The 27,178-nt window shown below is 46.7% G+C and overlaps 1 protein-coding gene across 3 annotated transcripts in view; it reads right to left on the reverse strand.

The window, feature by feature from the left end:
• LOC119161551 (uncharacterized) overlaps positions 1-27,178 on the reverse strand; it is a 341,964-nt gene that overhangs the window by 103,285 nt on the left and 211,501 nt on the right. Inside the window, exon 4 of one of the 3 annotated variants that reach the window (XM_075889402.1) lies at positions 12,840-12,895. The exons of the other annotated variants lie outside the window; for them this stretch is intronic. The gene's annotated coding sequence lies outside the window, so the exon portion shown is untranslated. The remainder of the gene's footprint in view (positions 1-12,839; positions 12,896-27,178) is intronic. 3 annotated transcript variants of the gene reach the window in all.

Here is a 27,178-nt window from a genome sequence, read left to right on the forward strand (position 1 = left end):
CAGCGAAGTAACAAATGAGACGCTTATTCGCGTGCATCCGTACCTGTGAGTACGTTTCGTGCATGATTTGTGCGCGAGAAACGCGCGGCACGTTTCGATCTGCTTTTCATTCTGCGCGTGGCCTTTCAAACTGTTGCTATCGCGTTCATTGCTTTGCCTTTGCGGCAAAGCTGTGACTTTTTATCCCCTTCTCCCCATAGAGTTTCCTAAAATTAACTAGAGGTTACTCTGGCGTTGCGATCGTTCAGCGACCATAAGAGTGATGGTATAGTAGACACATTTGCCTAGTCTTCGTACTTGCGGGTGCTGAATGTCGTACTTGCGGCTTCGTTTATTGCTGGTTACGGTTTTGTTTTGAAGGAAAGAACAAACCTTTTTGAACTTTGTGACTCGATTCAAAATGATAAGCCTAAAACAGTAAGGTTGTGAAGCGGAAACGCTGAACATTTGCTAATTTATTTTTTGTGAAAAGACAGCTTGGTGAAAGCACAAGAAACCGTCGTAATGTTGCAGTAAGCATTGTAACGTAACGAGTGGGCACGGCGAGACGACAGCGACCATGTTGCTGACCACGAAATTTTTCTTCGTTGTACAGGTTTCGCTGCTGACGGTCACAGGATTACCGAGCACGAATGACACGTGCGCGCCGCCGGATGACACCATCTACCTTTCCGTGGCAGATCTGCATGTGCGGACGCCGATACTGACCTTCTGTATGGACGCTCCGACGCAGCGACAGTTGCGCATGTCCGTGACATCAGCGACCGAGGCTATAAAGCATCCACTGCAGCACTTCTTCGACAGTGGGCACGGCGAGACGACAGCGACCATGTTGCTGACCACGAAGTTTTTCTTCGTTGTACAGGTTTCGCTGCTGACGGTCACAGGATTACCGAGCACGAATGACACGTGCGCGCCGCCGGATGACACCATCTACCTTTCCGTGGCAGATCTGCATGTGCGGACGCCGATACTGACCTTCTGTATGGACGCTCCGACGCAGCGACAGTTGCGCATGTCCGTGACATCAGCGACCGAGGCTATAAAGCATCCACTGCAGCACTTCTTCGACAGTGGGCACGGCGAGACGACAGCGACCATGTTGCTGACCACGAAGTTTTTCTTCGTTGTACAGGTTAGCTACTCTGCTTCCAACATAAAAACTAGTGATGAAGTTATGTTAGTAGTTGTGCCGTGCCCAAGCACCTGTTTAAGTATTGCATATGAGTGCTATTGTGCATGCAAAATGTTACTCTGTGGTGACGTTGAGACAAACCCAGGACCCACGAACGCTGATTTATTACACAGTATTCTTCAGGGCCAAGCAGATATGAAGGCTGAAATACTGCTCTTAAAATCGATGAACGAACAAATGATGTGCGACATGGACTTGCGATTTCAAGCAATTGAAGCCAAACTACAGGAATTTAAAGATAAATCACCGGAAGTTGCAGCTCTTGAATCCACTGCAGCTTCCTTTAAAACTGTGCTGTCATGGCAGAGCTCTAAGCTAACTGATCTCGAAGACCGAAGCCGTCGGGCAAACCTTGTCATTCATGGTGTTCTCGAAAACACAAATGAAAATGACACCTGTCTTCGAACTGCTGTTGTAACCGATATATTCGAGAAAACATTGGGAGTGAAGTGCAAGTCCATAGCCCGCATTCACCGTCTTGGCCGCCAAGGTAGTCGTAGGCCTGTCATAGCTTACTTTCAAGATTATCAGGAGAAACAAGAAGTCTTAAAGAATTCAAATAAATTAAAGGGCTCCAATATTTATGTGCAAAATGATTATAGCCAGTGCACGCTGCGCAAGCGCCGCCTGCTCTGGGAAAGTGCAAAAGCTGAACGCAATAGCAGGAAACGGGTTACACTTATTCACGACAAAATCAAAATTGATGGCAAACTTTTTGTCTGGGATGAAGCCAAAAATGTGCGTGTAGCCCTTAACCCGCAAGCTACAGGTTCTGATTGACCCGCTCGACAGTGTGCGTCCAAAAGTTTGAGAGTGCGTAACGTAAATGCGCAAAGCCTATCAAATAAAGTTGACAAGCTCGAGTACCTTCTACTCACCTACGACCCTCACATTACAATAATCACAGAAACCTGGCTGCACGAAGGTATAAATGATTCAGTACTAATTCCTCCGAGATATCAAATCTTCAGACGTGACTGGCCATCAAGAGGTGGTGGTGTAGCAATAGTTCTCAAAGATTGTATTAGTGCTCGGCCCCTTCAACAAATTCATGAGCACGAAAGTTTATTCCTTAAGGTGAGCTGCTGGGGCCATTACTTCACCGTATGTGCCATCTACAGACCACCCTCTTCAACACACGAATATCTGTCTAGACTATATGACCACATGTTCACGTTTAAAAATGATCGTCTGATTCTCGCAGGTGATTTTAACTTGCCCAATGTTGACTGGCGCGTTCCATACTCTGGCTCTGATGTAACGACGTTAAACCCTCTCGCTGACATTGCCTTGATGTGCGATCTTGTGCAGATTGTTAATGAGTGCACCAGAGAGGCTGGAAACACCCGTTCTACACTCGACCTAGTCTTTTTAAATTCGAATGTATGCAAATACACGGTCTCTATTGAAAATGGCATTTCCGACCATAAAGCAGTATTTTTATCCTTCGGTATTGGTGAAAACAAAGCACACCGACAAGAGACCAGACATGTCATTAAGGATTACTCGAAGGCGGATGACCAGGCCATTTTGGATTATCTGTGGTTCTTATGTGATAATCTATCTGATGATGTGTCGATAGCCTGGAACCAAATAAAAACTGCGATACATTACTGCACTGATAAGTTTGTGCCAAGCAAACGGGTTAGGAAAAACCGAAATAACCCATGGATTACTAGAGATATTATACATTTGCACCGCAAGCTAAAACGAGCTAGAAAAAAGAAAAAAATACCCTGCAGACTTATCTCGTTGAAGGCCCAGCTTGCAACTCGGCTAAGCGAAGCTAAGGCAAGATACTTCAACCACTCGCTTCCTAACTTTTTGAAAACTAACCCGGATAGATTCTGGCGGTACTTGAGCGATGCGCACAAAACACCAACCGAGATATCAGTAAATGGTTGTATTGTTAACGATCCAGTCAAAATTGCAAACCAATTCAATCATTATTTTCACTCAGTATTCACTCAGGGAGATCATGCTAACACAAACATTATTTCTCTGTCTACTATATCTGCCGATTTCATAACTGTCGAAGGTGTCCTTTCACTGTTACTGAATGTTAAGACTAAATCTTCCGATGGTCCCGACGGCATACCTAATGCATTTTTGCAACGTTACGCCGAACCTATCGCGCATGTCTTCACCCATATTTTTCGTCTTTCGCTTCATAATTCAATTCTTCCCGATGATTGGCGAACGGCACGCGTTATTCCGGTATTTAAAAAAGGTGATCGCCTAAATGTTGAAAACTACCGGCCAATTTCATTAACTTCCTGTCCCTGTAAACTTCTTGAACATATCATCGCGCATTACATAATGTCATTCCTTGAAGAAAACAGTATTTTGACTCCTTTCCAGCATGGTTTTAGGAAGGGCCTCTCGACTAACACTCAACTTGTCACCACAATTCACGACTTCGCTATGGCAATTGATAAGGGCGACCAAATAGACGCCATCTTCTTAGATTTTAGAAAAGCTTTCGACTGTGTTTGCCACAGTAAATTACTCACCAAACTTTCAAACATTGGCCTACCCATTACTGTAATTAATTGGATCCGCTCCTACCTTACCAGCCGCAAACAGTTTGTCCAGGTCGAGGGCTGCTGCTCTGGGGTTCTACCTGTAACCTCGGGAGTTCCACAAGGCAGTGTCCTTGGCCCTGTCTTGTTTCTCATCTTTATCAATGACATCGTTTCATCAGTTGACACCTCCGCCATAAGCTTAAAGCTTTTTGCAGATGACTGCATTCTTTACAAGCCAATTAAAAGTGAAAGAGACCAAGAATGCTTGCAGAACAACCTAAATTCTCTCTGCGATTGGTGCCATGCCTGGTCGATGGAGTTAAACATTAGTAAATCGGTCTATATGCGTATCTCAAATAAAATTACCCCTTTTGCATCACGCTACACCTTAAATAATAATCCGTTGATCGAAGTGAGTAATTTTAAATACTTGGGAGTCATTATTACCAATCGACTGTCGTGGAGTAACCACATTGACGACGCTTGTTCCTCCGCTTCTAGAAAACTAGGGTTTCTTAGACACAAACTAAAAAACGCGCCAACTCAGATCAAACTTCTTGCATATAATACATTTATTCGACCCCGTCTGGAGTACGCATGCGTAGCCTGGGACCCGTACTTTAAAAAGGACGTTTATAAACTTGAAATGGTCCAGAGGAGAGCGGTAAGATTCATCTATAATGCCTATCACAATCTTGATTCTCCTTCATCACTTATGGCTACTAACAACATTCCGCTCTTGAAACAGCGTAGAACTATCGCCCGACTCAAGTTTCTTTTCCTGCTTCGTAATCATCAGTTTAATATTGATCCCAGTAAATACATCTCTCCCTCTTCTTCCAGGAAAACCAGGCATGCTCACAATCATGATCTGAAACCTTACTTTGCACGTACTAACCTTTTCAAACATTCCTTCTTTCCTAGAACCATTAGCGAATGGAATGCACTGCCTTCAAATGTTTTTCCTGAACGTGGCATTCCCGACTTTGAAAACTACATGCATCTTTTGTGTAATCAACACTGTTGATGTTTCAATGCTAGATTAGCTCATCTTATTATTTCAACTGTGTAGCTTTACTTTTTGTGCTTGAAACTGTTTCTAGAAGTTTGTTCGCTTTTTTTCTAGATATGTATAACTAAGCATCCTATTTAGTATGACTTGTTTTTCAGTAGCTTTGTGTATTCTAACTTGCTGTATAACTTGTTCGCTTTTTTCGCTATGCTCCCTTTTTGTGCCCCTCCTGCTTGGTCCACGGACTGCAGTATGTAATAAATAAATAAATAAGCTGTAAGCCACACGGACGCGCACGGAGCCACAAGCAGGCCAGAAGTACGAAAATTAGACAAATGTGTGTACTATACACATCATTCCCATGCTCGCTGAAGCGCCGTTTGTCGCAGCTCCCATAGACACTAGCGCCAGAGTTCCCTCTAGTGTATATTACGAAACTCTATGCTTCTCCTTCCCCAAACAAGGAGCTTAGCCGCGTCGCCGTATTCTGCAGACAGACACTAGCTTCTTTTTCCTTTCCCCCAAGAACCACTTCTTTACTTCAAGTGCTCGCTGCATGCGAGTGCGCGCATACGTTAAAAATATGACGAGTGAAGAGGCTTCATGCGTGTATTATGCGAGATCTATGTGTTTTCCTTACGTGTTAGTGTGTGTACACAGCGTGCGTTGTCATGTTAAGCGTTTCCGTGCGCGTAAGTGATGTGTTAGAAAGAAAGAACGCGCGGGTTTATGTGGATCGATGGACGGACGGATGGATGAACCTTTATTAAAGGCGAAAGCCTTAGGTAATTTATAAAGGGCGAAAAGCGACCAACAGCGTCATCCCGAAGCGACGCAGAAACATGAACTTTACGACGTCGAAATTTGACGTTTACGACGCCAAATTTCGTGCCGTATAATTGTGACGTCGCTGTGATATAATATGACCTCACTAGATGGCGCCATCACATGAAATCGTCGCTCCGTCGAGGGCACGTCGATGCCGGAGGCACTGCAGAAACCATTTGAGGCGTAGAGACCCTTAGCGGATGTGGGGGTGGCATCGATACAGCTGATTGATAAGAAGAAGAAAAGGAAGGAGAGGACCGTGCGTTTCACCTTCGAGTCATCTTAGGTGAATGCGTCAGAGACCTCGTGACTTCTTTATTTATATTTCATTGGGCCCCTAGACATCCGGGAGTCCTTAGGTCAACAGTCCAGCCCGGTCCACCGGCCACGCGGCTGGCAACCCGAGCTGTATGAAAATTTCATTTTCATTTATTTCTATGTGGGACTTGCATTAACTTATACTTCTTGGCCTGTATATGCGTCTTTGATGTTTGCCGAGGTTGAGGCCGATGTTGCGCATAAATTAAGGCCCCGATTTGTAGTATCCGACGTCATGTATCAAATGACCATAGCGGATCGTACACGGCTGCACAGTGGAGGCGCTCGTTAGATTAATGAAATCAGAATCGAGTAGCTGGTACGTCCCGCTTATCGGCGAGAGCTAAAGCGCTAAGCAACAGGCAACTGAGGATAGTCGCAAAAGCGGGCGTGTACTTGTCCCTTCATCTAGTTGCCCATGAATTGCCTAGAATCATAGTCCTCTCCCATATTGGCCATTTAAATTTTGTGCGTATCGCTGAAAAGTATATAATAATAATAATAATAATAATAATAATAATAATAATAATAATAATAATAATAATAATAATAATAATAATAATAATAATAATAATAATAATAATAATAATAATAATAATAATTTATTTCTACACATTCAAAGTTGATAGAGGGGGTGAGAATAAAAGCGACTATCTGCTTGACTAAGTTCTCACCCCCTTATATACATAAAGCAGAGGCGGTGGTGGCATCAGAACACAACAACTGACAAAGATCGACAAACTTAACGGGATTATGCAGTTTTCAAAACATACTAAAAACGGCAGCGTCGACCAAAAAAAAAAAAAGACATGATGCGATAAACTTATATAAAAGAATAAGTCAGAAGTCTCAATAGATGAAGCACAAGTACTCTAAACACAATATTTACGCGCAGAGGTGGTTGTAATTTCATCCTTTTATTTTCATTTATTCTTTTAACCAGGAAGTTTGAAGGAAATGTTTTAAATGCCAAAAATGCTAATTAAATATTGGCAAGCTTTAGAAAGGGTGATATGTGCCATGTTGGTATCTGAGGAATATAGCCTGTTCAATTTTTACGAAGCAATTGAATCGTAAAATGCGAGGTAAATGTGTAAATAAGTATATCGTGTGCGTCTACACTATCTGAACTGCCGATCTAAGCTCCAGTGATGATTACTTGATACACAGCTTGTCTGATCTCCTTCAGCTTTTTTCTCCCCATGTAAGGACGTCTATTGGACGCTGGCGTAAGGGTCAATCGGTAACGCAACCAACGGCCCAATTCACCGACTACGGGCACGAGTGGCGTACACGCGTAAAGCACAATATATAGGAACATACCCATTAGATGGTGCTTCTTCAGAAGTTGCGCCCCCTTGTGTAGTTGTACCCTTCGCTACATCTCCATATTTTTGCTATGACAGTGTGTACAAGTCACGTCGGGATCGTCTGTTGGCCAGGGCACTCTATATTCATGACACTGCGGCCCAACCCTCGCTAAACCTTGCTAAAAACTAAGGAGGTTACGCCGAGCGAGCTTAATGTGCGCGCCCCGCCGCGGTGGTCTAGTGGCTAAGGTACTCGCCAGCTGACCCGCAGCAACATCCCGAAAGTGTGACGAGAAAGGCTGGGGCACCAGGTGTGACGACGAAAAGTGGGGAACTTACCGAAAGCGGGTCTCCCCGTGGAGAAGACTCTTTATCGCCGGCAATTAAGTGCGCCATATAGCGGGAAACACCTACATCATAATATACGTTCTCGTTCACACGCTCCTTCCCTCCTCCCCACGCCGCCATTTCTCCGCGTAATACGCGCCCGTTTGGCCATTTTGCGTCCCTCTTCAGCTCCGTCGCTCGTTTCATCGTCGTCAGTTCCCTTGAGGGCTTTCGCGAAAAACCGCTCAGCCGTGCATCCCTTCGGAGTAAGGAGGGAGGAGGAGAAACGGAGCAGGGGGAAGGGAGGGCAGCAGGCGCGCCACTTCGCCAAAGATGAGAGCCTATAGGTGGCAGAGCGAAGCAACGCCGTCGTCAGGTACGTAACGCGCAATCTCTCCGGCGATGTGCGCCTCGAGAGAAAGCGTCTATGTGCCTCACGAATGACTTACAGTAATATTATACCCCCCTTTACGTTCATCTTCTTGTTTCCCAGGAGTAACCCTGATAGAATCTGGCGAAAAGGGTCCGCGTATACGCAATTCCCCATCGAGGCGCGGCAAGACAGGGATGGGAGAAAGTATTGCCTGCCATCTTTGTCACGGCTTTCGTTATATCTAGAGAATAAATCATATCCGCGGTCAACCATATTTGTGTTTTGCTGAAACGACTGTTGCTTTTTCACGCTTGAAGATTGCCTTTCCAGGTGTCACAACGGCATGCAAGTGAGATAGACTCTCCAGTGAGACGACTCTCCGATGTTGTTTTAGCGGCCAGCGTATTCTTTCAGAAAGAAGCGATATACAGCTGATAGATAGATAGATAGATAGATAGATAGATAGATAGATAGATAGATAGATAGATAGATAGATAGATAGATAGATAGATAGATAGATAGATAGATAGATAGATAGATAGATAGATAGATAGATAGATACGCTCAAAGTTGCCAAGTTCACTAAAAATGCTTCGCATTTAAAAGTGTTATAAGGCTAATAGATAGATGAATATATAGATAGTTGGATCTATCTATCTATCTATCTATCTATCTATCTGTCTGTCTATCTATCTATCTATCTATCTATCTATCTATCTATCTATCTATCTATCTATTTATTTATTTATCTATCTATCTATCTATCTATCTATCTATCTGTCCGTCTGTCTGTCTGTCTGTCATCTATCTATCTATCTATCTATCTATCTATCTATCTATCTATTTAGCCGCTTACGTTTGGGTGCTCTTGTGGTCACCCCCCTTTACTTGGCGTGAAACAAAATTAGCATAGGAGGGTAAGATGGTTTGACGAATATGACGCGCTGGTCAAGACATGAATAATGTCATAATCCCGTCGCCTATACGCCATCAGACACTTCCCGAAAGACAGCGGCACATACCAACGGGCGGGTATGAGCCGCTGGTATGCGGGTATGTGCCACAGGTGATTGGCACTTAGTATCTACTCAGGAACGACGAGAACACACATGGGCAATTTGAACACGCGAGTGTCAAGAAATACCCGAGATCGGTAGCGTCGACCCGACGAATGCAAAGAATAATTGTCAGGGTCCCAGCTGGAATCAAAGCCAAGTGTTCTGCGTGGCAATGAAGCATTTTACCACAGAGCTAAACTAGGTATCGCAACTACTTTTCAAATAGACGCTAATCTTGATTGATATGTGGGGTTTAACGTCCCAAAACCACTCTATGATTATGAGAGACGCCGTAGTGGAGGGCTCCGGAAATTTAGACCACCTGGGGTTCTTTAACGTGCACCCAAATCTGAGTACACGGGCCTACAACATTTCCGCCTCCATCGGAAATGCAGCCGCCGCAGCCGGGATTCGAACCCGCGCCCTGCGGGTCAGCAGCCGAGTACCTTAGCCACTAGACCACCGCGGCGGGGCACGCTAATCTTCGCTAAACGTCTATAGTGGTTGGAGTGTTGCTTACCCAATTCTATAAACATTACATATGTACTCCTTTGATACAGCCAACTCGTCGTGTGAACATAAATTGTGGTTAATTGCCATGCGCTGAAGTTGATTTATACAACAGGGCCCAGGGCCAGCATCCTCGCGGGCATCAACGCTTCATATCAGCTTTTGGTGTTGCTAATACGCATCTTACAGTTGGCATCGTTGCGCAGCTGCAAACGCCTGGTTATATAAACATCTGCCACTCCTCAACATATGTCTGAACGTTCAACAGTCGTACATTTATTCAGCATCATTTCATGATGTTTCACTCAATAAAAAAACTCCTACACGATCGCCTTTCCTCCGCATGCTTCGCATAACGTCGATTCGCAGGTACGTAGGATCTGCCGAATTTTCATTCAAAGAATACGCTGACCACGGAAACGACATCAGAGAGTCGTATATTTGCATAAGCTGCAAAATAAATTGATCATTACACTGAAAGCACTAGTGACGTAGTTTCATAACACTGGCGAAAACGTCTCTCCCTTTCTCTTTATAATTATTTGGCTCTTCTGCTACGCGCAATCGTAGAGAACTAACTGAATTACGATCCCCAAAGTGAACTCACATCATTGCATAGTTCTCAAAATAAACAGGTAATTCGATCACTTGGCGCCCATTTGCGTTAATGCAATCAGCGGGATGTACAGCCTCTCAATCGGAAACGCAAAGAGCGCTCTTCCACATAGCGGTGGTTCCGTCTCTTTGGCACTCGCAGTTCGCAGCACCAAAGCCAACGCACACACTGCATGCTCAAGTAGAATATATAGTAAACGCAAACGTTTTGATCATGAACAGTTTGCCTCGACGAAAAAGCGTGAGTGGTTCGACATACAACAGAACCAATCACGCATGGCAGAGCAGCGTGCATATGTTGGTCAATGAATTCAACAATTAATAAATCATCTTACATCAAGCGTACTTTCCGGAAAAGAAAACTCTGCGGGCTTAGCTTGAGATGTACGCGTTACAAGCTTGATCTGGTGCTCACAAAACTTTGGACGGCAGCTGTATAAATGATGGCGTCACGGGAAAGAACAACGAATTTACAGTCACCGACAAAAGTTTAGGGACCATGAGACGCAAGAAAGAGTTGAATGTTCTCGCTGTCTTGGCAGACAGCATTCAACTTGGATTTCCATCCTGTTCAAAAACCTACTAGCGACAAGAACTGCGCGGTTCAAACGAAAACGGTCGCACATTGCTGGCTGGAAAATTCAGTTTCACCCTGTCGTCCGGGAACTTCTGATGGCGACTGGACGTGCCATGGTGGTTCCATGACCCTGTGCGTCGAGAAGTACTCATTTGGTAAGCATGGTAAGCAACGCAATATATATATATATATATATATATATATATATATATATATATATATATATATATATATATAAATATATATATATATATATTCGCGTTGTGAACACACATCATGTGGTCACGCCGCGGAGAAGAGGCCGTAAGGATAGCTTTCTTTGCATTTGCAGATATCGGGACTATGAGAGATATGTTCGAAATATAAACTCAATGTTATGAACGGGATATGACAACTACAAAGAGTTCATTAAACTCGTGTCCATTAAAATACCACACGATATCCACTGAGTGAATGATGATGAGTGGGGCGAAGCGTCTGTCAGTCTGTCCACGCTTCCGCCCATCCATTCGTTCTTGCTTTTGTCCATTCGTGTGCCATTCCGTGCGTCCATCCGTCCGCGCGTTCATCTTTGCGCTCGTCCGCGCATCCGTCCGTGCATCTGTTTGTCTGTCCGTCCATCGGTCCGCGCGTTCATTATTTCGTCCGTCTGCTTGTCTGTTTGTCCATCCGTCCATCTAGGGAACACTTCGTGTACCACCATCTCGCATCTTTTCATTATATATTGATCATATAGAAGTACCGTCATCCTGCGGGCATTCCAAGGACTAAAAGAGGTGGCTACCTACTACATCGAACCACTACTACTACTACATACATCGCGGACGCACGACCCACAACTTAAGGAGCTTCGCCACTAAAAATCGCGAGGAGCACTCACTCTGCGTCTTTGACTATCAGGATCTGGCCACTGCCCAACAACTTTGCTAATTTAAGTGGTCGTCTGTAAAGGATGTTCAGCCGGTCACTCACTTGAGCACGTTGCTCGTCATATTGCGAGCACATACTACACTGAGGCGTCGGAAATATGGAAGCATAGATCGAGAGATAAAGAAGTGCTGATAAAATGACGATTAACACATTCGCGTAAATACGTGAACAGCGTAGAAGATAATCGAAGTATCAGAGATGGTTAAAGTAAGGAACTGCCCCACCATGATAAGCCGTTTCTACATTGGGAACCCTATAGACCCATCCCATGTTTGTAAACACAGGTAGGCCGATGTCGACATTATGGGTAAAATTACAGCGACGTCCACACGTAACTTCCGCCATAAGCGCTGAGGGCTGCGATGTCCGCCAACAAACAAAAATAAATTCTGAGACGCGACTCACATCCAACCGCTACGCAGCTCGTCGGCCTATCGTTTTTTTTTTCTTCTTGACGTTGCTTGACTGAGAACACCACACGCACCATCGAAAACCTAGCAGAAACTGCGGTAGGCAGAGCATCTTTTGCCTACCAAGACAGTGCCACCGCATTTTCATGACGTAAGTCCGGTGGAATTTGTCTATAAGCAGCTCAAATATATTGCGGACCTTATCGGGTGCTGCTGCGACTATTCGGGACAGGCTATGAGTTCCTCCCGGATAGCCCCCCCCCCCCCCCCCCGCCTGTACTGAGGCGTCGCCAGCACCAACCTGAACTTGCGCACGTATAGTGCGCATAAAGCCATAAAACCATGCGTAAGCAAGTGATTTTGTGACTGCCGCTTGTAAAGAGAGGCTTTATGCACAACTCACCTGACTATAGCATCGGGGCGGTGCTATTTTAGGGAAAGGCAAATGCTGCGCCCGCTCTATGCACACGATAAAGATGATTGCCGCTCTGACAGTCTCGCGGAACGATCCATTGACCAAAGAAAGCATCCCTTTTTTGTGTGCATTTACTGGCACTGCGTAAAACGGTCTTTTTGCTCTTGTGCCAAACATATTGATTTTCCGTTCACGGCGTAGTGCGACAATATATACTACACTCCTGAGCTCTTTTTTATTTAGTTTTTTTTTTAATAGCCAAGTGAAAAGAGGTAGCCATCGCCAGGAAAGGGCGACAAGTCCATCATCTATTTTCGTTCCAATTAAAAAAAAGCATAAAGCAACAGTATCAACTCAATGTCGCGAGTTATCAGTTTCAAATCGCATTTATCTCGCTATACATACGAGCTTCCCTGATAATCGCAAGAAGACTTACCTTCTCGACTGGCCGAACCGGTGTCCAGAACTCTCCAGAGGAAAAACTGTCTCTCCCTATAAAAGCAAAGCAAGAAAAATGAACATGGTTTACTCACAGGTCTCTGCGCAAAAACTGTAAATGTCTACGCTTCATCGATTCGGTGCAGTAAATCGAAAGCTACGAGCGATACCAGCCAACCAGGTGTAAAGAACATCCTGTTTTTTTTTTCTTTACGAGAGTGAACAGCTCCAACGATTTGGGGAGGGGAAAGAGGACAAGGCAAGAATTTTCTCACCGACTATCGCCAATAGAACTATGCCGATTGAATCTAAACGCATCAGGTACGTACTGATAATGCGTGAGGGGCGAATTTCCTGGTTTAAACTTCGAAAAGATGAAGTCCCTTCTAGAAGCTGATTATCAGAACCTAAATATTAGACTGAGCTACCCTGCAGGAAATCGATGATGCAGTCAAGCGACGGTAGTTGAACGGAAACGCCTCAAGTAACCACTAACAGCGCACAACGGGCGAGTCTTGCTCTCGAAGCCTTCAACTGAAACACAGGGTGGAGCCTCCACAGCTTCTGATGCTGCCTTCGCTGTACTGCACGGAATTGATAAGCCAGTCTATAGGAGCGCTGCGTGGAGCATCCAATCGTGAGATAACGTTCTGTCCCCTGCACTACACCGATGATAAGAACCAACGAAATAGAGTCATCTATAACAAGCAACTATGAGGAGTCAGTTCCATTCTCAGCGCATTTGTTTTCATTTGGACTCACAGTGCGTACTACGAAAGCAGAAAGAAAAAAAGTTTCGGCATGCCCCGAATTCATTGTCGCTCAGTATATATCTAAAGAAGAATTCGATCTCTGGCGCTCTTTCTTCGTTTATAATAATCCTTATAGAGATAAACATCCGTGTTAGAAGGCACGCTCCATTTCCCGAAGCCTTTCGACGCCACTCGTGTTTCGTACGCAATCGTGTTTGGTACGCAATCATCACGAGGCAGACAAACAAACAAACAAACAAAAAACAAACAGGGGCACAAAAAAAAATGACTGAAGGGAGTTATTCAGTCAACGTCAGTGGTGCGTGAGAAAACTTCAGCGACGTATTTCCATTGAGACGGGCGCTTTTTGTTACGCTTACTTTTTTCCTCGCACTCGTTTCCTGGAAATGGAAATGATGTCCTCCCTAGCTCTTTCGGGCGCTCCCCTTCCGTCGCATAGTTCTTATTGTTGTGATTACAAGGTCGCAGGAACCAATATATATATATATATATATATATATATATATATATATATATATATTGTAAGGACGAGAAATAAGACACAACGCCTTTGCTGCAGGCCGGCTGTTCTTATTCTGCTTCGTCTTCCTCCTCTTCCTTCCTAGCATGCGAGTCTGTGCCAGAGAGAGTTCCAGTTTCGGTTTTCGTCATTACACTCGGCCATGACTGCTAGCATTGTCGTTGGGCCAAACGACAATGTTCTGGTAGGTAAGGCTAGCTGCAGCAGTTGACAGTGCTTCAGGTGGGCGAGGTTGGCTACATCGTCGTGGTCGGTCTCGACCACGCTGGAAGTTTGTCGAAATTGGCTCCGGCGGCCGACACTGGCTATGTCGTCTGGGTCGTTCACCGTGTCGTGATGGAGACTGGGTCCTGTGCGCGCGCGGAGCTGGCGGTAAAGTTTTTGGTGGGTGGGCTTGACTTTGTCGCCGTGGTCGAACTCGTCCATGATGCAACGTTTCCTGACAACTCGTAGAATGCAGTTCAGGTGGACGACCCTGACTGTTCCGGCAAGGTCGCAGAGTAACCTGGAAACGCTGGTGTTTGTCCCACCGTCGCTGGTGGACTGAACTGCAGCGGGATGCCCTGCGAGGCAGCCATGATGACGTTTGGGCCATTTCTTGAAATGAGATGGGACGCAGCTCATGGTTGGGCATAAATACCACAGCAGAACTCCCAGACGTAGTCGAGCCGGTGGCTTCTGGCGAACTGTCATGTGCAAACATCGTATGCTGGGAGGAAACAGCAGGAGGGCTGGTCCTCGGCAAGTTCTCGATGGCAGTGGCCTCAGCGTAGCTAGGTATCTGGGCTTTCTCGAAGGAAACGTTCCTTGGTAGCCGAGTGTCTGCGTGGCTGAGCATGATCGTGGTCTGGTAGGGTTCAGTTGTGTCTAATACAATAGGATTGAGTGCCTCGATGTCCTCAGACGACGAGCGCGAGGGCCGTATCTCCGGACGAAGGTCTGGTGGGGGTATTTTCAGGTCGAATACCGATGCAGAGTCCGGGACCTGTAGTGTAGGATTCCAGCCACTTCGGTCAGGGTCAGCAGCAGGGAACTCCTGGCAGCATTCCGTTGACGAGCTGCAACGAACGATTGCAGCCTCGAGGCGGGGCGCTGCCTGGGCTCCATCCTCGGCCTCGGGGAAGATCGAGCTGGACTTGCTGGAGTCACAGGAAATCCGTCCGAAAGCGGCAATCAGGGCTGCACTCCATTCTGCCCAGGACTGCTGCCTGACGCCTTCGTACCTGTGCCATGCTGCGGCAGCATCCCGCAGGCGATCTATGGCCATGTCCCACTTCTGCTCTTCAGTCGTTCCGAGAGCGTTGACGGTTGCCACCCATTCCTCGGCGTCGTCCTGGAAGCCGCGAAATTCCGGTAGCGCGAAGGAAATCGGCGATGGCGGGACGGCGGGCAGAACTCCGAAATGTGCCCCCGCCAAGCAGTTCACTTGCTCCGATACCTCCGCGAGAGAACGCCGGAGATTGCGACGGTTCTCGGGCGAGCTTGCCTCGAAGTTTTGTGCGGCGGCCGCAGCCAACATGGCATTGAGTGCGCACAATGTTGGCAAGATGGCAGGACATAGCTTGGAACTCGACGCTATGAGGGCGTTGGTCGTGACACGGAGTTGCGCGATGGTATGCTGCAGCTCCGCTGCGCTGTCGTGTGATCCGCACGAAGAGCCAAGGCCCGCCTCTGCGGAGGATACAGTGACTGCGGTATTCGAGGTGGTACAATTCTTGACCAAGGACGCGTGGACGGCGTCCCTTGGAAATCCAGCTGTGGTCGGATTCGTGGACATGGGTTCCAGGGCGCTGGAAGCGTCAACGACGTTCCCAGGCAAGCGGAACCCGTGTGATGAGTTGTGACCTGGTACTGTGGCGTAGATGAAGCGGTCTTGCGCCGCCGGGTAGGCCTCGACGCCGTACACGGTGGGTGCTTGAAGCGCCGACAGGTTGCCAGGTATGGAGGAGGCATGTACGCCATCCCTAGGTGAGAGAGGCCCGTGCGCATGGTTGCCGCGACGTGTCGCGTCCCAGGACAAGTTTCCCGGAACCACAACGGAGGCCTGGACGCCATCCGTCGGTGCTGGGATCGATGCTGGCCGCGACGGACGCCTTGCGGGTCCCATCAGCGAAGAAGCGTGACGGCGAGGAGGCCTTGACGCCGTCCCCGAACGGTGGTGTCAGTAAACAGCTGCCGAGGAGGGCTTGACGCCGTCCTCAAGCGACGCTTACCGCGGCTGCACGTCGGCGGGCGTTCTGGATGACGAAACCGAGACGTAAGCCGTTTTCTTCGTCGACTGCGCCATTGTAAGGACGAGAAATAAGACACAACGCCTTTGCTGCAGGCCGGCTGTTCTTATTCTGCTTCGTCTTCCTCCTCTTCCTTCCTAGCATGCGAGTCTGTGCCAGAGAGAGTTCCAGTTTCGGTTTTCGTCATTACAATATATATATATATATATATATATATATATATATATATATCCCCTTCGGTCACGAATTATGATATGAAGTCAGAAACGCGTCAAATTCGCATGGCATAATTTTAAGGCACTCAGTATTACATTCCAAGAAAGAAAATGAAGAAAATTGTTATTCATTGTGAGTTCTAGTAAATAAAAGTAATGAGTATGTAACTAATTATCTAAATATTACGCCACCAGTCCCCTTGAGTACTTGCATAAAAAATCCGCTATTCTGCCTCAAGTGCATGCACAGTTTGTTTTGTTTTTTTGTATTTGTTTCGAGCAAAGAAAAAATACTTTTCACGTTTGTCTTGGTATGCGTCCTGTCGAACAATCGTCGAACATGGTATTGCATCCAGCGAAATGACCCCCTGCAACAATACGCAGTATAAGGAAGTTAAATATTTCGCCGTGTCTACTTAGGAGGCCTGCACGAAGGTGTACAATAAGTTTCAAGCCATTTGATGAAACAGGTGGTGCGTGACGTGGCATTGAAATTGGCGTCTTCAATCGTACATAACGTGACTGAAAGGGATATATATATATATATATATATATATATATATATATGTGTGTGTGTGTGTGTGTGTGTGTGTGTGTGTGTGTGTGTGTGTGTGTGTGTGTGTGTGTGTGTGTGATTTGGCAATGTTGAAAACAATTCACTTCCCTGTTTGTTCCAACACAATACCACAATTACAGCTTTACATACAATAGACCTATTAACACCACTTGACCTATTGATTGATTGACTGATTGATTGATTGATTTTACTACAGGCCACCTCCGGGCCTCGACGTCCCCGCGGGGGTAGCCTAGGCCCAGCCAACAAAACCACTAGTGTCTCTAACAGCTTCTTCCTCCTCCTCTTCGGACTGGATGAACACGCAGCTGTTGGTATTTGACCAATACCACATTCAGAGCGGCCCGATCAAGGGTGGCCGGGGGGCACTGACCAACCACAGTACTGGTAACACACCGCCTCAGCGCACGTGACTGCTTTTAAAAAACGTGGGAACACAAAGAAAGCGCGAACCATTATTGTAGTCTGGCAAAGTCCCGCATATGTCCCCACGGAGGACCTGCGCGTCCCTGCTTCATGTTAAAGGACTCTTCATCCATCCGTCCTCCAGCTTATTTATTTATTTATTGACTTATTCACCGACAGGAATTAGGCTTTCTTCAGATACAATATTGTGTTGCCGTTGTTATTGTTAACAACGCCACAGCACAGGCACGCGACACCACCCATACATCCTTAATGAAGAGGGGGGGGGGGGACACACAATGAAAAACCTTGCGTTCTATAGTTTACGCGCGCTGTATACAACGAGAACCGCACCACCACAGGACAAACTCGAACGCAGCGAGCACCGCTTCTACCTGGGCCAATGCCGTTCACCCCATTCAATACACGCGCATCGACCACGTTAGAGTACACTCTTCCGTACAAAAAGGGGTTCGTTAGGTAAGAGTCTCTCTCGGACACCGTTCGGGCATTGCACGCCGTCACTCCAGCAAGCTCAGTCGCGTCGCGAGCAAATAAGAAAAATACCACCGCCACGGCACGCCAAGCATTTGCACATGTTCAACACCTCACCGCCGTCGCTTTCCATGTAACACAGAGAGCTGAGGTACGTATTCATGCTAAAGGACAAGGCGCGCAGACACGGACAGGAGTGTGAAACGAAAACAACGCGCCTTTGTGTCGACCTCGACGAAAGAAGAGATAAACACAGCGCGCCAAGGGTCGGGAGGGAGGAAGGGAACAGTGGATAATGGAAATCCGATTGTGCCCGCATACGCGTCGACGATGTCCTTTTCCCGCCTCGCATCGCTAAAATTTACCAGCCGGAAGTTTCGGGAGGCGTGCATGCGCGGCTTTGTTGATCGCGGAGCGCGAGCGAGTGCGTTTTCTTTTTTTTTTTTTCGCTTCTCGCATGGTCGCCCCACTTCGTTGAAGCTTTACTCCAGGACCGGCCGAGGGTTTCCTAATGGGGAAAGAAAGCGCGGACGGGGAAAAAAAAGGGAGGCGTGGGCTAAATATATGCGCCCTATCTCGACAACGGCGCGCTTTCGCAAGGCGCGGATAATTAGGCTGCCCCAGAAGAATGGGGCCTTAGGTGGTGCTCCTTTTGTAGGCATTGCTCGCGAGGTCTTTGTCCCTAAACTCGTTTTATTAGTTCGCTCCTCTTCCTCCTCTCGGGGCGGCGCCAGTCGAGTGTTGCGCGAGCGATATAGCGCCATGGCGTACGTTGTGTTTACGTGAAAAAACCGTGAACTGGACAGGAGTGTGTGCAAGGACTTACATGCGCCGTAGACGCGCACGCGTTGAAGTGATTAGGGCATGACGATTGTTATAGCACGGGAACAAGAACGACGACAAAAAGGACAAGAAGAAGATGAGCGCTCGTCTTCTTCTTGTCCCTTTGTCGTTGTTCTGATCTCGCGCTATAACAATCGTCATGTCATACGAACTAGCCCTATAACCGCCACGCTTCCGAGATTAGAGCGTGATTAGGCTATCTCTCACGCAGTCGCACGCGCAATCGTTCATGCCCCCCATTTACTTTGGCATGATTGCGTATATGCAGTAGTGCGATTGTGCGTACGCGAGTGCATCTACTTGTGAAACTAATTACCAAGACGAGTTTGCAAAACTATGTGTGTGCTCCCAAACTGTGTGCAAACGAAGGAAGCAAAATAGGAGGAAAAGAACGGCAGGGAGGTAAACCAGCCGATTTGCTACCCTGCGCATGGAAGGGGGATGGGAGAGATGAAAGATAGAGAGGAGAGAGGGAAGAGAGATAGACACAACACACTCGGCAGCACACGCGCGCACGCTCAGTCATAGTCTTGTCTTGTCTTTCGTTACGTGTGACATTGCTGTTACAGCCGCTTGTTCAAGTCCGTGTCGCGTAGGAATTTCAACAGTGCTTTTGTCGCCTTCTGTTGCAATGTCCTCTCTCGGGCACTTGAACGTGCAAACGAACGTCTCTCATTTGGTAAATAGCGCGTCTGTAGATAAGGCTGAAGTGGCTTCCGGGGTTTCGAAGCCATAGTGATTCAGGCAGTAAGAGACACCGTTTTACCCGCCACGTTGGTCGAGTAGTTTTAGGGCTCGTTTACTGACCCGCATGTCTAGGTATCAAATCGCAGCAGCGTTTTCGATGGCGGCGCAAACGCTTGAAGCCCGTGTATACTTAGGTTTAGGAGCCCGTTAAAGCATAGTGTTTCCTAATACTTCAATAGAGGAAACTCCGGCACTGGTGTCTGCGGGAATGGCAACGCACGGAGTTTCAACCGGCGGTTGAATTATGGGTAGTACACGGAATCGTCTAAGCTTTGTTCTTCCGGTGCCGTTTGGCTCCATACGACCTGGAGCAGCTACTCGACGGCAGGCCTTGCACACTGGGGAATGCTATCACGCACGGCCTCTGAGTGACGAAGATGGGCCGCCTCGTTTGATTAGTGCTTCTACAGCGTTCATCGCCCCCGCCCTGACGCTTTTACCAGCCGGTACAACGCAACATGCGCGGGGGTATGCTATCGACCTGCGCTTTGTTGAGAACGTGACGGCGACGCCGACGTCACAAACCCGCCGTGAGTGTCCATATTATTGACATAGTAATAAAAGAAAGACATTGTAAAGCATAAGAAGAAACAAACAAAAAAGACCAATGCCTGTTATAGGCGCTGTTTCGTCTAACAATCCCTATCCCCGACCCTTTTCCCACCTAATTCCCAACTCTAGATCCATCCCATGCAGCGAAATACGTTTAGTTCGTCCATCCGTCCATCCTTTCGTTCGTTAGTGCGTTCAGATTGCCGCAGACGGTACGGACATCAATTCTAAATATTACAACGAACTCTGATTTCTGTGAACTTGACAGGCTACACGAAGTGCACGACTTCGTACAAGCTTAGCTCAAGAACCATCCCGTATTATTGATTCTGTTCGGTCCCCCCTCACTTCTATTTTCCCCACTTTCTTTCAAGACGATGAAAAGAGAGCGAGAGGTTAGTATAAAATGCATTAGGAGCCTATTTGACAATGATGTACGCGCCTACCAGAAAATTCCAGCCACTCAAGCATGAACTCAGATGATATCAGTATTTTAATGGAAGCTGGAAGAATTGAAATTGAATTACGGGCCGCGCAAGATTGCGACGAGAGAAAACGAGATTATAGTGCACGCGCACCGCACAGAAAGACTCAAGGAACGAACGAACAACGATCAAACTTTTGGACAAACTTTTCAAACAAACCAGTTTCTCTTTTAGTATTATCGAGAGCTCGGCAGTGTATATGTAAAAGCACTTCCTTGGAGTGCACACTCAAGCATGACGCCCTTCCGCAAAGAAACTGGAATGCTTAATAACTACAAGTGGATTGATGTGGCCTTAATATAAAGTTACCAGATAATGCCGGAGCACATAATAATATTCTAGGCTAAGAATCTTCCTCATAAGCTACTACATCAAGTTAGCTGATGAAATTTATGAAAATCGCGTAATCAGCGGCACGTTAGACTCAAACAGAGCTTAATTTTTTTCGTGAACACAAGCCGACCTTTTTCAACGAAATCCCAAATCAACTTACCACGCCAGCAGGATACCTCCTTGAAATAAATTATCAACACAGGCCCGTTTGACGTAACTACCGCAAAAACCAACTTACAGACCGTACTGACTATAAGCCCCGTTCGTACTATAGCTAAATGAATCACTTTTCAAGCATAGACCTCCGTGAACTGTCTTTCCTCACAAACGGCTTTTCTCCGACACCCATTATTCCTCCTAAACTGCAAAGCCGTAAGCCAGCATTCAGTGTGAAGAAGCCACGGGACATTCGACGTCAGTAGGAGTGGGGAGGGGGTGAAATAAAGAACGCTCTTGCCCCCCCCCCCCCATAAACTTTTCACAGCGATGCAGGATGAGCTTGAAACCTCGAGAGAAAATCCTGCCCCAAGACCGACATAACCCGGAAATTAGTGAACCCTAATTCGGAAGGCGAACGACGTCCTCATGCATTTATTGTGCCGAGCCTGTATACGCTAAGCTCAAAAATGCAACCTCGCCGGAATTGGGAAAATTAAAAAAAAAACAAGATATCTAACTTTCTAGCTGCCGCTCATTTATAATGTCTTCCCTTCACTTTATTGTGCTGTTCCACTTCTCTTTGCCACCGTCACGTTTCTTACCTTTCCGACTCTTCAAGCGTGCAAATTTAAGTACTCCGCCTCTCGCCTAACGTTTTATACTACAAGTTCTCATGTTTTCATGCAACTACGACGTAACTAATAAAGTAGAGTTGACTTGGCTAGCCATTAAGGGAACAAAAAAGCACCCCAACGAGCAGAACTAAACGAAACTCAACAAAAATTTGGTTTATGAGTACTTTGGTCTGGACAAGATCGTTCAACATCGGCAAAGTTAAGCAGCATGAAGCATATAAGAGACAGATAAGACAGAGAAAAAAAAATAACGCGCAGACACAGGACCAGGGCTGAACATCTTTTCAACAAGACTGCGTGTTCTTTTTTCTTTGGGGGTTGAGGGAGTGGAACATGACAGCGCGAAAGTGGCACATCGAAATGGCGAACCGAAGTACTCCTAAACCGAATTACTAGTTCGTCAGGCTCTCTTTTTAAACTAGAAAGCCTAAAACGATTCTGCGCTTTAACGTGTGCCATCCTCATCGGCATCTTGACCAATTACTCTCTGTTCCGCGAACTACCGTTGTAAGCACGCCGTGAGGACCTTCTCGCCACGAAAAAAAAAAAACAAGTCCCTGCACGTTCTTTTCTTCATGCACCGTTTCGTTGCGAGCTGATCACACGGTCGCGCGAACAGGCACAGCAGCTTGGAAGACACTAACAAGTCCATCCCGTCTCGAGCGGTACTTATAATAATGCCAGGCACATTTGGTACGTCTTCGCGCCAACTTCTTTAGTCCGGTCTGACGAAGTTTTCTGCTGCGACCGAACTAAAGCGCCCGGCCAAGGGCAAGGAGGGGATGCTTCTCTTCGTTTTTTGTTTGTTTTTAGAGACTTATGTCAGCTGTGATTGCGTGTCTCTGTTGTTGACGAGTGTCCTTGCGACGAAGTCATGCAGTCACCGTCAGTCGCGGACGCGAAAGGTGAAGCGGGATTCTGCTTTTGGACTGTGGGCTGATATTACCTATAGCGAGAGACTGCGGTGCTGGAAGAAATGCTACATTTGGCTCAAATGAAGCTAAGGCGTGCACACGCAGGCACAATCTCGAACTTTTTTTGACGAATCGCTAATGAACTATTACTCAACGTTAAGACGTTTAAGTTCCTGTTATTCCAGCGTCTCACCTTGCGTTCAAGCAGCGGTGGACAAGCGAATCGCGGTGGTGGCTATTTATATATTACCCAAGCACACGCACGTGTATCTGTGTTTGTGCATGTGTTTGTTTGTGTGCATGTGTTTGTTTGTGTGCATGTGTTTGTTTGTGTGCATGTGTTTGTGCGTGCGTGCGTGCGTGTGCTTGCGTGCGTGCGTGGGCACCCGCTTCTTTACTTGGGTAACGTGTAGAACCTCTAAACCCACAACGAAAGATATGCGTTCGTAAGAACAGATTGGAGTCGTTCCCACGACGTTGGAAATGTGAACGTCGGAACGTAACGAGAACCCGCCTATGTCAGACACCACTCGCGAACAAGCGGCTTCGTGAATTCACCCTCGGGAATACCGCGGCACACCAGACTGCCTGCTCCTTTCGCTGCCGCAGTCTGGGCCGTCGTCCGTCTCAACCTGAAGGACGCTATCGATTCGGGCGGCGGAGGACAGCCGGGCTTTCTGGAGGGGCGCTCACGTGTAAGCTACAAACACACACAACCAGCAGAACGCTGGCCAGGGCCGGAGACCCCCGAGATGAATAGCGAGGGCGCCGATGGCAAGTGCGGGGTTATTCGCCCGCGCCGCAGCCACGGGCCCGAGGCTATTTCGGGCGTCCTCGCGGCGCGGACGGCCCTTCGCCGCCGATGCTTGTTTGCTCACGTGGACGGGGGCCATCGCATCCGTTCGACATCTCGGCGCAAGGGCAGAAGAGGTCGGAGCGGGGGATGCAGAAGAATAGGAACAACGAGCATGGCATACGCTTGGAACAAGAGAGACAGAGCGCCAGGAGAAAAAAAAAAAAAGGGCGGGAGAGAGAGAGAGAGTACGTTCACATCTTATGTATGTTCGTGCGTGCGTTTGTATGTGTGCTGGTATATACATGAAATAGATACAATATAAATACACCACCACAACGTATAGGCACTACAAAAACGAAAAAAATCGAAAAAAATGGAGATTGGAACCTTCACCTTTCCTCTCTTGGCTGTTTGGGCGCGGGGTGTTGAACCTCGAGCTTAGAATGGAAACGTGCTGTCCGCGGCGACACAGAAAACTTTGATATTACTTAACAGTTCGTTGGAAGTACTAGGTGAGATTGAAAGATGAAGGAGTTCTTCGTCCATGACGACAAAGAATGCTTTGCTGGACACGTTGGTCCGCAGTCTTCAAATGCACAGGCGCACCTGCGATGTGCTGAGTTATAAACTTATCCCATTTTTTATTTATTTTTTGGAATGAGCGAATCAGTAGTAAGCGCTCGTGCCATCTTATTGCCTCTTTTGTACATTTTCTTTACGCTCACTCCATGCCTTTACTGTATTTGAAAGAATGGTACAGAACGAGGCAGACAAGGAAAGGTGGGTTGCTGCACTTGTGTGAACGCACGTTTGTGGAGGGAGGGTTGGGAAGGCGTTGAAGGCACAAAAAGAAAGAAAAAAAGATGAACTCGGGGGTTTGACAGCGCGTGAAAAGCAGTCACACGAGAAGCACGGAAGCGTTGAGATGAAGACAGTGAGGCAAATTCGTATTATAGTGGCTAAAAAAAAAGAGAACAGCAAATTGAAAGAAGATTGTGTTATATTTGCCGCAGGTTAAGGTACAGTGGTGATCGTGTGAAAAAAGAAGTTGTTCGTTAATCGCTTTCACGGCTGCTCCGTAGATCTACGACAGAACAACCACGTAAAAAAAAAAAAATCTTTCATTTTATATACAGCAGCAATGCAGTCCAAATGGGAGCGTAAACTTTGCACTTATGCAAGACGGGCACGGCCTTCTGTATATTTAAAAACGCGAACACTTGTGATTTGAATGTTAGTCAATTTTAAAGTTACACATTTACTAGTATTTTCGATTAACAACCGTTATAGGTGCAGCTGTTGGGGCCTTCATAATGGAGGGTCACCGCACGCAGCCACCATGTTGTTTCCACTTTTTAGTGCTCAAGGCTGATGTAGAGAGAGAAATGAACAATTAATCCTGTTTATTGCTGTTGGTCTGCTGCATCGTAAGACAGTACACATGCATGTAGATGAGAAAGCGAGGCAAGACATATTACTGAAAGCAGTAGCGCCTCCTCATGCCAGTAAACTTTTACGCATATTTGCGCGATGAGCATTGTTGGCGTGATTGTGTAATGCGACGAAAGGGGCCGCTTGGTTCATGTTGGCTTGGCGATGGGCTTACGTTAGGGAGACGCTTCAAAGGACCACACAGGACACAGTTTTATGAAATCGAGCGCAACGTAAATGTGTTCTTTGTGGTCTGTCCTTCATGGCCAAATTAAAATGGTGCTACAACAGAACATTACGGACTACACTACCTATTTGCTTCCTTGGTATCTGCCTTATTTAGCATATATAGGGTGATAGGAGTTAAGGTTCATGTCATTCTTAATATTCAACGCTAGGGGGGGGGGGGGGGTGTTACGTAGGCGCCAACTTTGCAAATAATACGCATATATACCTCATACCGGGTGAAGGGGAGACAGGAAGTCAGGTGGGTAGATGAGATTAGAAACTTTGCGGGTATCAGGAACCATAGAGTTTCCTAAAATTAACTAGAGGGGACTCTGGCGCTGCGATCGTTCAGCGACCATGGGAATTATTGGTAGTACACACATTTGCCTCGTCTTCGTACTTACGGGCGGCGAATCGTACTTGCGGCTTTGTTTGCTGCTGTGTTTCGGTTTTGTTTTGAAAGAAAGATTCAAGCCAATTCAACTTCGTGACCCAATTTGGAAAGGTAAGTCGAAAAAAATAGGGTGCTGAAGCGCAATCGCTGAACATTTGCTGATTTTTGTTTCGTGAGAAAACAGCTTCAAGCCACACGAATACACACGGAGCCAAAAGCAAGCCAGAAGTACGAAGTTTAGACAAATGTGTGTACTACCCATCATTCCCATGCTCACCGAAGCGCCATGCGTTGCAGCTCCCATAGACACTAGCGCCAGAGTTCGCTCTATAGTGTATATTAGAAAACTCTATGTCAGGACCGAGTTGACTGGCGGAACATGAAAGAGGTCTTTGTCCTGCAGTGGACGTAGTCAGGCTAGTGATGATAGTGATGATGATGATGTTGTTGTTGATGATGATGATGATGATGATGATGATGATGATGATGATGATGATGATGTACCTCATAAGGTGGGCTGGAAGATGACTGCAGCTGTAGCTCAGTCGGTAGAGCATCGAGCGCGTTACTCGAAGGTCACAAGTTTGGTCCTTGCCAGCGGCAAGCTTTCTTTTCGTTTGCTTTTGTCACATTTACATAATAATTACTATACAATACTCTATCCTTTCCTTGGCTGTCTTGCCTGTTAGTCTTAACTAACGGTGGGACACAAAAAGAGACCCCACTTATCTCTGTCAGCCGCACAATTGCCTGATACTGAATAACAAACTTTCGAGTGGCTGCCTTAAGCGGGCATGTGCGTATTAAACGGAAAGAGGCAGTCCTACTTCTACACAGTCCATTCTTCCAGAATATCCGTGACGGTAGAGCAGGCGGCTGGCAGTGCGACGATCACGACGGCGGCGATTGTTGCGGCGATCACTGTTAAGACGACCGTATACCCTTACTCATCGTGGAAACATTGGTGCCAGCAAACAATCTCGCCTCCGTCTGATTTCGGTGGAGCCGCAATGCTCAACAGGCCCGCATATTCTGTGCGGTGTCAGTGCACCTTAAAGAACACCAGGTGGTCGAAATTTCCGGAGCCCTTCACCAGAGCGTGGCTCGTGATTGTAACGTGGTTTTGGCGTTTTGAACACAGTGTTAGTAGAGGCGATATTCGTTTGTTGCAACGTTATAGTAGTCAATCGATATGTTCACACCACAAGGATCCGCACCGTCGCAGCTTTCGTAGAAAGTTCGAATTACTATACAACGTTTCGACCTGCGTTTAATGCAGCTTCGAACCCTGGCGCGGCGGTCGCGTTTAGACGGAGGCGAAATTCTAAAAGCTCGTGTACTTTGCGATGTCAGTGCACGATTTAGAATCTGATCCGAATTTCCGAGGTTCTCCATGAAGGCGTGCATCAAAATCACATTTAGTTTTTGGAACGTAAAATCCCAGATAATATTGTTACTAATCCATGTTTACTTTTTTCTGTTCGTTTTTATGATTAACAGTGCATGAGAAAAGGTCGCATACACCAACTAGTCGACTGAGCCTGCCCAAGCGTTTGTTCTCGCTTCACCATGCTCGTACTCATACGCGCACTTGCGTCTGTATA

This window comes from Rhipicephalus microplus, chromosome 3 (assembly GCF_043290135.1).
Source record: "Rhipicephalus microplus isolate Deutch F79 chromosome 3, USDA_Rmic, whole genome shotgun sequence".
Lineage (NCBI taxonomy): Eukaryota > Metazoa > Arthropoda > Arachnida > Ixodida > Ixodidae > Rhipicephalus > Rhipicephalus microplus.